Genomic DNA, 14,243 nt, shown 5'->3' on the forward strand with positions numbered 1-14,243 from the left:
TCAAGCCCAGAGAGCTATGACTCTTAATGGTTGTCTCACAGGAGCCACCAGATCTTCACCCACACCACGACTACCACTATGGCTGTGAGATCAGGGACAGATCAGAGCTTGGGGACTTGTTTTTCTGAGAGCAACAACAGCTTCCCTGTTGGAACACCCAGGTCCCTTGGCTGTCAGAATCATCCTGGTCCATGCGGGCTTACACCAAGTAGGCAGAAGGAATAGAGGTTAATGTGGTTTGCAGAGCAGTAAAGCTTGGAATTCTGAAAAGTCAGTGGATGTGGTGAAGAGATCACCGTTCACTCACTGATTTTAGACATAAGTTCTTTTCATTTTTGTACATGTGTCTAATTCACAAGCTCAGGAGTATAGGTGGCCCCTTTCTCACCTGCCTCTTTGACTCCTTAGTTTCTTCTCCAAATAGAAAATCCGGAGGTTATGATACATTGAGATAAGCAAGAATCGAGGCAAGGACGAGTAGGGGATTCAGATGCATACTGTTATTTATTCTGTTGGGATGAATCTGGGCACAACTAACTCGTGGTTAAAATAGGTACAGAAGGGTTTGGAGCTTTGGATCATTCATGCCTGATTAATGTTCTGAAGCAAGTGTTGAAGAGGCAAAAACAAAACAACAAAAAAAAAGAATTGGTGCCCATTGGACACCAACTTTCAGTTACCCACTTGGGAAATACAGACCATGACAATTTTATAAATTCCCGGAAACAAAATTTCAGGAGAACTCTAGTGTAAATCCCCTAGTTAATATGTTGCAAGCATGTGTGGTTTGTTTTATTATTTTTTTCCCTTCCACTGAAGAATGGATGACTCACCAGCTTTCAACAGATTTTCAAAGGATTACTTGACCCAAAGAAGTCAAGAGCTAGCCAGGCATGATGACGAGTCTCAAGAGACTTGGGAGGTTGAGATGGGAGAATCACCTGAGTCCTTGAGTTTGAGACCAGTTAGTGCAACAAAGAGACAGGGAGAAAGGGGGGGGGAAGGGGAAAGGGAAGGGGAGGGAGAGAGGAGAGGGAGAGGGAGAGACAGAAAGGGAAAAGGAGAGGGAGAGGGAGAGGGAGAGGGAGGGGGAGGAGAGAGGCAGAGGGAGGGGGAGGGGGAGAGAGAGACCAGGAGACAGAGAGAGACAGAAATACTTTAAAACAGTTAAAGATGAAAGAGACCTTGTCCCACTTCCCAGCTAGCCTGCCACCTGTACAGTTATGATGTGATCATGCAGCCACCTATCTGCCTTCCCACCCTTATGGGCTTTAAGCCTCTGGAACCATACGCCAAAAAAGGTAAAACTGTTTCTTTTCTAAATTGCTTTCCATCAAAGAAACAGAAGAATAACTAAACACACTGTAAGAACTTGGTTGCTGTAATGATGCACAGGTATAAAAAATGTATTTATGAATGTAGTAGTCTGTATACTATCTTAGAAAATTAATAAGTCTAAGAATGAATTTGGGAAGTGTTGAGCTAGCTCAGTGAATAAAGGAGCTTGCCACCAAGACTGCCGCCCTGAGTTTAGTTCTCAGGACCCACTCTTACAGGTTATTCCCTTACCTCAAGAGCATGCTTGGCCGGGCGGTGGTGGCGCATGCCTTTAATCCCAGCACTTGGGAGGCAGAGGCAGGCGGATTTCTGAGTTCTAGGCCAGCCTGGTCTACAGAGTGAGTTCCAGGACAGCCAAGGCTACACAGAGAAACCCCCGTCTCGAAAAACCGAAAAAAAAAAAAAAAAGAGCATGCTATGCTACTTGCATAAACACAAAAGTAAGTGAATAAAATGCGGAGTACAACTTTGTTTTCAGAACTTAATCATCACTCTGTCACATGTCCTATGTGTGTCTAAACTGTGATACTGCCTTTCCCAGTCCAGGAAATATCTCTTCTATAGAAAAAGCAAACATCCACAGACAGAAGAGCATCTGCATGGCAGGGTTTGGCAAGACTCGAGAATTACACTTCTCAGAGATAAAAGATAGACTCTCTGACTTTGACCTATCCTTTAAATAGTGGGCCAACTAGATGGTTCACTGGGGTGAAAGGCACTTGCTGCAAAGCCCGATGGCTTGAATTTGATCCTTAGGACCTAAAAGAAAGAACTGACTCTTACAAGTAGCCTTATGATCTCCATATGCCCCCACACAAAATAAGCAACTCAATATAAAAACAAATGAAAACATAAAATATAAATCTGGAGAGGACTGGGAACTAAACACGGCTGGTCTCCCATCTTGTTACATTAAACACCTCTGATTACTCACACCGGCTTTCTAAATCAAGTCTCACCTATGTCACATAGAAGTGAGTGTTCCTTACTTACCATAATTTAATCACATCCACGGTTTTCCCCAAGGAAGTGAATGTGTCACTTCCACATAGACATCAGAGGGCAATGTTGTTACAATGTGTGATACTTCAGAGGACAGGTGAGGTGGAGATACTGTTGTCATCCCAAAGGTAGAGGCGGAAACAGAGTCAGAATTTCAATGCCAGTCTGGTCTACAAAGGAAGAGCTACTGCATCTTGGTATTCTCACCCAGGGTATGCAAGGTACTGGTGGCATTATCATCATGCAGTGATTTGGATGCAAAGCCACCAGAGGCCTACAGAAAGCCCTGGGATTCCTGTTTCACTTTCCCATGGCCCTCTCCTCCTGCAGCTCTCAGCAGGAGATCTTGTGCTTATGAGGTTGAGTGTTCTTCAACCTTCCAAGCTCAGCATGTGGCCTGGCAGGAGTCTCCCTGGACAGCCTAGGCGTGAGAGCAGAACCCAGGTATCTACAAGAGACTAGGAAGAGACATGAAGAGGAAGAGCTGGAGTCAGATTCACAAAAATGGTTGTTTTGTAATTAAATACATTCTGCAATTAATGAAGAATGATATTTTTATAAATTCATAATTATATCAGTGCCTTTAAGTGACTGATAAAAAAATAAATCAATAACCTGAAGGTTGCTGAAGTAATGGCTCAGCGGTTAGGAGCTTGTTCAGTTCTTAGTTACTATGTGGTGGCTCACAACCATCCATAACTCCATTGCCAGCAGACCCAACACCCTGGTACAAATGTGATGCAGACAGACATACATGCAGGCAAAACACAAAATGAATAAATAAATCTTTTAAAAAATGATTCTAGTCCTGTGATAAGAGCAATCAATCTGGCAGCAACTTTTGTTGTTGTTGTTGTTGTTTTCATCTAAAGAGACACACTGTAGTGTGAATTATTTTATTTTATGCTTGAAATTAAATCTTTATTTAATCAGAATAATTTTTTAAAAAAATGCTAATAATTGCAAGAGTTCTGAGTATTTGTACCTCCCCACAAGACAGGGTTTCTCTGTGTATCCCTGGCTATCTTGGGATTTGTTCTGTAGACTGGGCTAGCCTCAAACTCAGAGACCCACCTGCCTCTGCTTCCTGAGTGCTAGAAGTTAAGGTGTCTGCCACTGTGCCTGGCTAAGAATGCTGTATTTAAAAGAAATCTTGATTCTGATTCTTACAACTGTCCACATTTGAACATGTTTGGAGTGTACCATAGATAGCTTACTTATTATTTTCACATTGCCTTCACTTGAATCATTTCTCTTAAGGGAGCACATTTGGAAATCATGGTGATTCATGGTACACTGGAAGCACTGCTTACCTCTCAGACCGGCACTGGTGAGCAACAGATACCGTGAGGAAACAATGACCAGGAAGTGCAGCTCTAATTCTGAATTTTTGCTTTTTAATTCTTGTTAATTTCCCCAATAGATACTAAATTCTGCCATTTTTATACAAGAAGAGAACTTGAACATTGAATTTTTCTGAGTAGCTTCCTGGCTTTGTAGCCATACAGTTCTGTGTTTGTTTTCAGTTTCCTGTTTATTACTTTTTTCTTCTGGTACTTACAAGTGATGTTCCTTAAGAACGTATGTCCCTTATGATAGTAAAAATAGGGGCATGGGTAAGCTGGGAAGATAGCTCAGTTTGTAAAGTACCTCTAAAGTGATACAGGATCGATCTGCTGGGGCTCACTGGCCAGCCAACCTAGCCCACTTTGGGAGTTCCAGACTAATGAGAGACCTTGACTCAAAAATAAAATAATAGCATTTGACAACACCAAAAGATACCCTCTGGCCTACATACACAGACACACACACAGACACACACACCCCCACATACACACACATGACACAGAGACAGAGTCAAAGACAAAGACAGAACTTTAAAAAACTTTGTAAAATGTATAAATATAAAAAGCTTATGTTTATAAAAACCATAATTCATAAATATAAAATATATTAATTACATTATCTATATTGTATAATATAAATATATTAACTATTAAACATAAACATAAGATATATTTATAAAAGTATAAGATTTATAAATTTTAGATTTAAGCCCATCAACTTAAAACATTTTTAATGTCAATAACAATATAATTCACTATATTTCTCAGACCATACATTTGGATTCCCTAATATAAATCCAAATTTGATAAGTGTTTGAGTTAATTTATATTTATCTCTTTCTATCATGAAACAAAACCATACTTTTTCTAAGCAATAACCAACTTGAGAACCCTTCCAGGTTTTTCTAATTGTATTTAACTTTCATAGTGATCGCTGACAATCTTATCTCATAAATCCTATATTGCATGTTATAGAGGGAGACAAGGAAAAGTTGCTTAAATTCTGTAGTGTGCTGATTGAATATTTAAGTATTCTGCTCATTAACTTATTTCATTCATTCATCATCCACTTGTATTTATTGAGTCCCCTGTTTGTATGAGACATGTTTGTAAGTATTGGATATACAGTGATGAGCAAGTCTGACAAAGTTGATGCCCTCATAGGACTTGTACTCTAATAAGGCAGCGACTATTGACTAATTAAAAAACCATAACTAAAACCAAAAGACAAAACAAAACAAAACAAAACAAAAAAAACCCTCAGAACTGGTCATGGTGGTGCATACTTTCAGTCCTAACATTCAGGAGGCAGAGGAAGGAAGATTTCTGAGTTCAAGGCCAACCTAGTCTACAAAGTCAGTTTCAGAACAGCCAGGGCCACCCAGAGAATGTCTGTCTCAAAAAACAAAAACCAACCAACAAACATACAAAACCCTTAAGGTAATATCCTATTATGTTTTAAATATATACATTTCTTGAATATTGATGTCGAATGGGAGAAATAAGCAGAAGAATATCTTATAGAATTCCTTTTTTGGTTGAAGGTGTGTGTGTGTGTGTGTGTGTGCGCGTGTGCGTGTGCGTGTGCGTGTGCGTGTGCGTGTGCGTGTGCGTGTGTGTGTGTGTGTGAAGGCCTTTCTTTTTGCTGAGGAGGAGACTTTTGTTGTTGTTGTTTTTCGAGACAGGGTTTCTCTGTGTAGCCCTGGTTGTCCTGGAACTCACTCTGTAGACCAGGCTGGCCTTGAACTCAGAAATCTGCCTGCCTCTGCCTCCCAAGTGCTGGGGTTAAAGGTGTGTGCCACCACTGCCCTGCAGGAGGAGACTTTTGAAGAGAGATTGGAAGGACAAGGAGACAGTACTCCTGGGAAAAGCAGAAAGGCTAAAACCTCGAGACGGGAAAGAAAGAAACTGAGAGATATTGTGAGGGAAATGTACATGTATCAGACCTGGAGGTGGCAACTGGGTATCCTTTGGATGTATGTAGCCATGGGAACCAGACACTTAAAGAGATTAGTCAGGTAAGCAGCCACTGAGTCCTTGAGTCGTCCAGCATTTAGGTTTGGATGTTGATTGCCTCCCAAAGCCTCATGTGTTAGGTCTGGGCTTTGGATAATGCTATTAGGAAATGCTTGAAGGGGTGGGGCCTTGTGGTTTGTCTTCAGAACACCATCAGAGGTGTATCCTTGAAGGGAATTATTCATGATACACAAACATACATGCAGGGAAAATCTACATATACATAAAATAAAAACAAATTTTAAATTTCAATTGTTCCTAATTACCTCATAAGTAATTAACAGATTTAATTTGGGGTTAGAGTAGTACCTTATAAGAAAGTGGTCCCCACAGGTTAAGTTAGGAAGTTATGTGCCCAATTGTCCTGTATTGTCTGACTTAAAAGTTGACTTGGAAATTAAGACGCTATCAAGCATAAATATTGCATTGAGGTAGGTTTTGCTATCCTCAGCTTACATTCGAGGAAACATGTACAGAAATGCTAAGTAATAATTTGGCTGAGCTGGAACGTGAAGCAAAGCAGTTTGACTCCATAGCTCACTCCACTACTGTGAAATTACCCAGGGCATCATAGCATTGCCTCACCTCACCATTATAATCTCAGAGAAGGTTCAGTACTGTCTCATCACTTTATCTGAGAATTAGCGGTTCCTCACCTACTTCATCTTTCCATTCACTTTTTTAATACAAAAGTTACAAGTTTATTATACACAGAAATAAGGTAACCAGTATGTACAGACAGAAAGGAACTCCAACTGGATCAAGGTGAAAAAAAAATCCAGGAATGTGAACAGAAACATTAGTTTGTATAAATAGAGGGAATATATACTTGTGTATTATGTAAACCAGAGTTCAAGAAAGATGGCATATTAGGATGGAGTTAAGCAATGGTTTGCTTACAAAAGTGTAGGCAGGGTCAAGGAAAATCAAGACAAGGCAAAGTCAACGCCCTTCAGGAGTTGCTGAATGGAGCTGTGAGCAGTTAACTGTCAGAGAAGAGAGGTCTGTGGTGTCAATCTGAGAAGGCAAGAGGGGGGAGCTGTCATCAGGGCCCAGGTGTTATTATAGAAAACTGTCACATTTGGTCAAGAATCACAGCTATTAATAGATTCTCATTCAGCAGTGAAGGATTACAGGGAACAGTAAAACATCCTCCCCTCCCCCCTCTCACCTCCTGTTGGAGTCCGCCCCTCCCTGCACTGCCCTTCTCCTGGAAGGGGCTTATTGACTTTGCCTGTAGGGTCAGCCTTCTGGGCAAGAGCTAAGAAGGGACTGGTGGGAGGAGCTGAGGAGGAGTGCGTGGGAATATCCAGGCACAGAAGCATAGAGTATGTCTCTGGAAATAGTCATATGAAGCTAGTTCTGGATGGACATAGATTTTTAAAATATACTTTGTTTATTTAGGAACAGAGTTAGATTCACAAAGCAATCACAAAAATTGCACTCAGGAGGCAGAGGCAGAGACAGGCTGAGCTCTGTAAGTTTGAAGTCAGCCTGGTCTACATACCTGCACCAGTCAAGGCTACATAGTGAGACCCCTCCTATTAGCATTCTGTCTAATCTCTACCCCACAGTTACCTGGCAACAGTCAGGTAGGCTTGACCCACTATAAAAGGGGCTGCTTGCCCCCTCCTCTCTCTCTTGCCTCTTGCTCTCTTGCTCCCTCTTGCTCCCCCTCTGTTCCCATTCCCTTCCCTCTCTCCATGTGGTCATGGCCGGCTTCTACTTCTCTTCTCTTCTCTTCTCTTCTCTTCTCTTCTCTTCTCTTCTCTTCTCTTCTCTTCTCTTCTCTTCTCTTCTCTTTTCTCCCTCTCCCTCTCCCCCTCCCCCTTCCCCTCTCCCTCTCTCTCTCTCTCTTTCTCTCTGCCTTTCTCTGCCTCTACTACCCTCTTAACTCTGCTCTCCATGAATAAGCTCTATCTTATACTATACCATCTTGGCATGGGCCCACCGAGACACCCCCTTCCCCTAAACCTCACCACACTCCCATAGAACATATCTTATACTTTATCTTTTTATAAACACATCACCTCCTTTTAAAAAAAAAAAAGACCATACAGAGTTCTCATATGCCCTTTTATAATATACTTTACGTTGACATCCTAAATCTGTGTGGTGTACTTGCCCCAACTCAGCCAACAGTATGTATACTTGGTTGTTTAGATTTCTTTATCTCTTATGTAACAGAATGTTTCAGCTCCATGCACCTATCCAAAATACCATACAGCTGGGTTGTGGTGCACACCTTTGAGCCCAGCACTTGGGAAGTAGAGGCAGGTGGATCTCTGTGAGTTCAAGACCAATCTGGTCTACATAGTGAGTTCCAGGACAGCCAAGGCTACACCATGAAACCTTGTCTCAAAACAAACACACAAAAAAGAAACAACAACAAAAATAACCAAAAGCAATTAATGAAACAAATAAAAACCCCAAAATATCACATTACATTTGGTCAGCACCATTTCTTGGGCTCCCCTGGAGGGTTAATTTCTTGGAATGTCCTCAATTTTCTGTGACATTAGCAAACCTGAGAACTCACCGAGTATCTTACAGGTTGTTACTTTGTAGGGGATCTGTCTGACACTTCATATAGTTCAACTGAGGGTCTGTCTTCTTGAGTGGAAACTCACAGAAGGGTCCATTTTCATCACATAGCACAGAAACGCCCAATCGGTAGGCTTTTCCTTGTTGAAAGTGACCTTGCCGCCTTGGCTTGGGCGAGGTTTCTGAGGTCTTTCCACTGTAAAGCTTTTTTCCCCTCCCCAGCTGATTTCCATTCCCCTCTCTTTGGAAGGAAGTCATCACATGCAGCCCACACTTAAGGAGCATCGAGTTAAACTGCCTGTGCCGGAGAGCAGAACAGCTACATGAAATTTTGGGATTCTTCCCCATTTATTGATGTTTTCAATCCTTTACAGCACCAAGGAGTCATGAACATTTCGTTTTATGTTTAAAAGGATGACCATTAAAAGACAAAACCAAACTCACATTGTTTCAGCCTTGTTCATTAGGAGCTTCCTCAGTCAGCTCCTTTGTGTACCCCACCAGTGCAGGGAGCATTTTGTTTCTTTATGTGTCTGATGGGTACTTAGTTACTTTCTGGCACTATATGATCCTTCAGACTTATCTTTGCTGCTAGTACCAGCTCAAGAGTCAGCCTTTCTACTACAAAGAGCTGACTGCTAGATGTGCTCACTCAGTGCTACTACAGTGTTGTTGCTTTAAGCCCTCTCAACTGATTAATCCAAGAGGTGTGTGTGTGTGTTAGCCAATATTTATATACATGTGACTGTATCTTCTATATGAGCATCATTGTCTGTTTTTAGATTTTAATATAACTATACATGTATGTGTGTGCATGGTGATGGTGAGGATGGTGATGATCTCTCGCTCTGTGTGTGTGTGTGTGTGCACCTGCTATGACATGTGGCATGTGGAAGTCAGAGAAATTGGTTCTGTCCTTATCCCTTTATGGAGGTTCCAGGGATCAAACTCAGACTTGCCCAAGCACCTTTCCCACTGAGCCATCTCACCTCCCCCAACTATGTATCATGCTAACAATAAACTTGGACTAATGAAGAGAAATCTTATTATAAATTATTTTATAGTTTATCTGCACATATGACATATCTCTGTATGTTATTCTATAATTGAAAAAGAATGACCATGATGCTTAAAATGGCATACTTACATGATAAATTGTATGTATATATAATATATGTGTGTGTGTGTGTGTGTGTGTGTGTGTGTGTGTATTGTTGGAGATTGCTGGATGCAATAAAATATAATAACAACAACAACAACAACAATAATAATAATCATGCTGTATTGGAAAGGTGCACACATCAGGGATGGAAAGATGCCTCAGTTGTTAAAAGTACATACTGCTTTTGCAGAGGACCCAGGTTCAATGCTCAACACAAACATCGGGTGGCTCATGATCACCTATAATGCTAACTCCATGGGAGTCGAATGTGTCAGCTTCAATAGACACATGCACACACACGCACAAACCTATACAGAGACACACACACATAATTTAAAATAAAACAAATCCTTTATAAAGGTGTGAATATCAAAATTTTGTTAATCTAATTTTTTTTTTTAGATATTTTCTTTATTTACATGTAAATTTCTCCATTCCCCGTTTCCCCTCCAAAAAACAAAGAAACAAACAAAAACAACAAAAACAAACCCCTGTTGCCTCCCACTTCCCCGTGCCTGCCACCCGCCCTCTCCCACTTTCTGGCCCTGGCATTCCCCTACACTGGGGCTCAGAACCTTAAAAGGGCCGAGGTCCTCTCCTCCTATTGATGATCGACTTTGCAATCCTCTACCATACACATGCTGCCTGAACAATCAGACTCCTCCATGTGCAGTCTTTGGTTGGTGGTTGAGACCCTGGGAGCTCTGAGGGTACTACTTAGTTCATATTGTTGTTCGTCCTAAGGGGCTGCAAACCCCTCAGCTCCATTGGTCCTTTCTCTAACTCCTTCACTGGGGACCCAGTACTCAGTTCGATGGATGGCTGTGAGCCTCTACATCTGTGTTAGTCAGGTACTGTCAGAGCCTCTCAGGAGATAGCTATATTTAGACTGGCTTGCCCTTCCTTCAGTAACTTTTAAGAATGTTAGGAAGAGGTGATTTAAAATAACCCTCACAAGTTATTCTTTCATAACAAATGGTGCTCTTGCAGGTACCACAGCACTTCAACATGACAAAATAGTATTTTTTATTTTCTTACAATAATGTTCTTTAAAAACTTTTAATTACATTTATTTTATTTGTGTATATGTGTGCTGGTACAGAGGTCAGAGGACAACCCTTGGGAACTGGCTCATCCCCCAATCATGTAGCTCCAGGGATCAGTCTCAGACAGATAGGTTTAGCAGCATGCAACAACTTACCTGCTAAGTCATCTTACTGGCCCACAATCACAGTCTTAAACCTTTACCCTTTTCCTGCTTTTTCCAAATTAGTGAATGACATCACATCTGTCCAGTCATTAAGAGTCATTTGTCCTATTGACAGTGTCTTTTGCCTTATAGAAGCTTTGCAATTTTATGAGGCCCCATTTGTTAATTCTTGATCTTAGAGCATAAGCTATTGGTGTTCTGTTCAGGAAATTTTCCACTGTGCCCATGTGCTCTAAGCTCTTCCCCATTTTCTTTTCTATTAGTTTCAGTATATCTGGTTTTGTGTGGAGGTCCTCGATCCACTTGCACTTGAGCTTTATACAAGGAGATAGGAATGGATCGATTTGCATTCTTCTACATGCTAACTGCCAGTTGAGCCAGCACCATTTGTTGAAAATGCTGTCTTTTTTCCACTGGATTGTTTTAGCTCCTTTGTCAAAGATCAAGTGGCCATAGGTTTGTGGGTTCATTTCTGGGTCTTCAATTCTATTCCATTGATCTACCCACCTGTCACTGTACCAATACCATGCAGTGTTTATCACAATTGCTCTGTAGTACAGCTTAAGGTCAGGATGGTGATTCCACCAGAGCTTCCTTTATTGTTGAGAATAGTTTTGGCTATCCTGGGTTTTTTGTTATTCCAGATGAATTTGCAAATTGCTCTTCCTAAGTCTGTGAAGAATTGAGTTGGAATTTTGATGAGGATTGCATTAAATCTGTAGATTGCTTTTGGTAAGATGGCCATTTTTATTATATTAATCCTGCCAATCCATGAGCATGGGAGATCTTTCCATCTTCTGAGAACTTCTTCAATTTCCTTCTTCAGAGACTTGAAGTTTTTGTCAAACAGATCTTTTACTTGCTTAGTTAGAGTTACACCACGGTATTTTATATTATTTGTGACTATTGTGAATGGTGTTGTTTCCCTAATTTCTTTCTCAGCCTGTTATCCTTTGTGTAGAAGAAGGCAACTGATTTGCTTGAGTTAATTTTATATCCAGTTACTTTGCTGAAGTTGTTTATCAGGTTTAGGAGCTCTCTGGTGGAATTTTTGGGGTCACTTAAGTATACTATCATATCATCAGCAAATAGTGATAATTTGACTTCTTCCTTTCCAATTTGCATCCCTCTCCTTTTGTCTAATTGCTCTGGCTAGGACTTCAAGTACAATATTGAATAGGTAAGAAGAGAGTGGGCAGCCTTGTCTAGTCCCTGTTTTTAGTGGGATTGCTTCAAGTTTCTCTCCATTTAGTTTGATGTTGGCTACTGGTTTGCTGTATATTGCTTTTACTAGGTTTAAGTATGGGCCTTGAATTCCTGATCTTTTCAAGACTTTTATCATGAAGGGATGTTGGAATTTTGTCAAATGCTTTCTCAGCATCTAATGAGATGATCATATGGTTTTTTCCTTTGGGTTTGTTTATATAGTGAATTACATTGATGAATTTCCGTATATTGAACCATCCCTGCATCCCTGGGATGAAGCCTACTTGATCATGATGTATCTGTTTCCATGATTTATCTGTCCATTGCTCAGAATGGGGTGTTAAAGTCTCCCACTATTATTGTGTGGGGTGCGATGTGTGCTTTGAACTTTAGTAAAGTTTAGTAAAGTTTATGAATCTGGGAAACCTTGCATTTGGAGCATAGTTGTTCAGAATTGACAGTTCATCTCGGTAGAATTTTGTTTTGACCAATATTAAGTGTCCTTCCTTATCCTATTTGATAACTTGATTGAAAATTGATTTTATTTGATATTAGAATAGCTACTCCAGCTTGTTTCAGGGTATCTGGTTTTATGCTCTAAGATCAAGAATTGACAAATGGGACCTCATAAAATTGCAAAGCTTCTGTAAGGCAAAAGACACTGTCAATAGGACAAAACGGCAACCAACAAATTGGGAAAAGATCTTTACCAATCCTATATAGAGGGCTAATATCCAATATGTACAAAGAACTCAGGAAGTTAGACTCCAGAGAACCAAATAACTCTATTAAAAAATGGGGTACAGAGCTAAACAAAGAATTCTCAACTGAGGAATACAGAATGGCTGAGAAGCACCTAAAGAAATGTTCAACATCCTTAGTCATCAGGGAAATGCAAATGAAAACAATCTTGAGAGTCCACCTCACACCCACTAGAATGGCTAGGATAAAAAACTCAGGTGACAGCAGATGCTGGAGAGGTTTTGGAGGAAAAGGAACACTCCTTCATTGCTGGTGGGATTGCAAGCTGGTACAACCACTCTGGAAATCAGTTTGGCGGTTCCTCCGGAAATTGGACATAGTACTACCAGAGGCCCCAGCAATACCACTCCTGGGCATATACCCAGAAGATGCTCCAACATGTAATAAGGACACATGCTCCACTATGTTCATAACAGCCTTATTTATAATAGCCCAAAACTGGAAACAACCCAGATGTCCCTCAACAGAGGAGTGGATACAGAAAATGTGGTACATCTACACAATGGAGTACTACTCAGCTATTAAAAACAATAAATTTATGAAATTCTTGAGGAAATGGATGGATCTGGAGAATATCATCCTGAGTGAGGTAATCTGATCACAAAAGAACATATATGGTATGCATTCTCTGATAAGTGGATATAAGCCCAGAAGATCGGAATACAAAATACAATCCACGAACCACAAGAAATTCAAGAAGGAAGACCAAAGTGTGGACACTTTGTTTCTTCTTAAAATGGGGAACAAAATACCCATGGAAGGAGTTGTAGAGACTAGCTATGGAGCAGAGACTAAAGAAAGGACAATTCAGAGACTGCTCCACCTGGGAATCCTTTCCATATTCAATCATCAAATCTGGACACTATTGTGGATGCCAGCAAGTGCTGGCTGACAGGGGCCTGATATAGCAGTCTACTGAGAGGCTCTGACAGTACCTGACTAATACAGAAGTAGAGGCTCACAGCCATCCATTGTACTGAGTACAGGATCCCCAGTGAAGGAGCTAGACAAAGGACCCAAGGAGCTGAAGGGTTTGCAGCCCCTTAGGGAGAACAACAATATGAACTAATTAGTACCCTCAAAGCTCCCAGGAAGGAAGGACTCCCTCTTTATGGTGCTGGGAAAGAACTCAGGGTCACATTGGAATACATCTATGTAAGTGCTCTACCACCACTATCCCCACTCCCACCCCCATCCCCAGTGCCTAGCTTACTTTTGAGCAGATGGTCCATCCCTCAATTGTTCATTTCTACTTACACTGCCTAGGTTCAGAAACACACTAAAGCTCTGCTAACCAATTATGCTCTGGAGGAGTACCTGAAAACTTCAGAATACAAATGCCTATATGGTCACTACTTAGAAGTCTGAGGCAGGAGGACTGCTGAAGTCTGGTAGTAAGAACTTGTCTCAAAAAACAAGAAACAAAATACAAACAAAACAAAACAAAAAAACAAAAAAAAAACAACAAAACCCAATAACAAACCAAAAAGGATGTGAGCATGTTCCAGTCTGTCCTTAATTTTTAAATCTTTTTAAGTGGTTCTCCATTTTCACTGGTGCTCTCTTTCTGTGGATTTACGAACTAAATTTCTTTTGTCTGTGGAACTGGTGACCTGCCTTCTCTATCCTTAACCCCCTTCCTGTCTTGCTTCAACTA

The 14,243-nt window shown here is 40.8% G+C and overlaps 1 long non-coding RNA gene across 1 annotated transcript in view; it reads left to right on the plus strand.

The window, feature by feature from the left end:
* The window catches only part of LOC116079769, an 83,508-nt gene that overhangs the window by 62,514 nt on the left and 6,751 nt on the right, over positions 1-14,243 (plus strand). The window lies entirely within an intron of this gene.

The sequence above is a fragment of the Mastomys coucha genome, unplaced genomic scaffold (assembly GCF_008632895.1).
Source record: "Mastomys coucha isolate ucsf_1 unplaced genomic scaffold, UCSF_Mcou_1 pScaffold6, whole genome shotgun sequence".
NCBI lineage: Eukaryota > Metazoa > Chordata > Mammalia > Rodentia > Muridae > Mastomys > Mastomys coucha.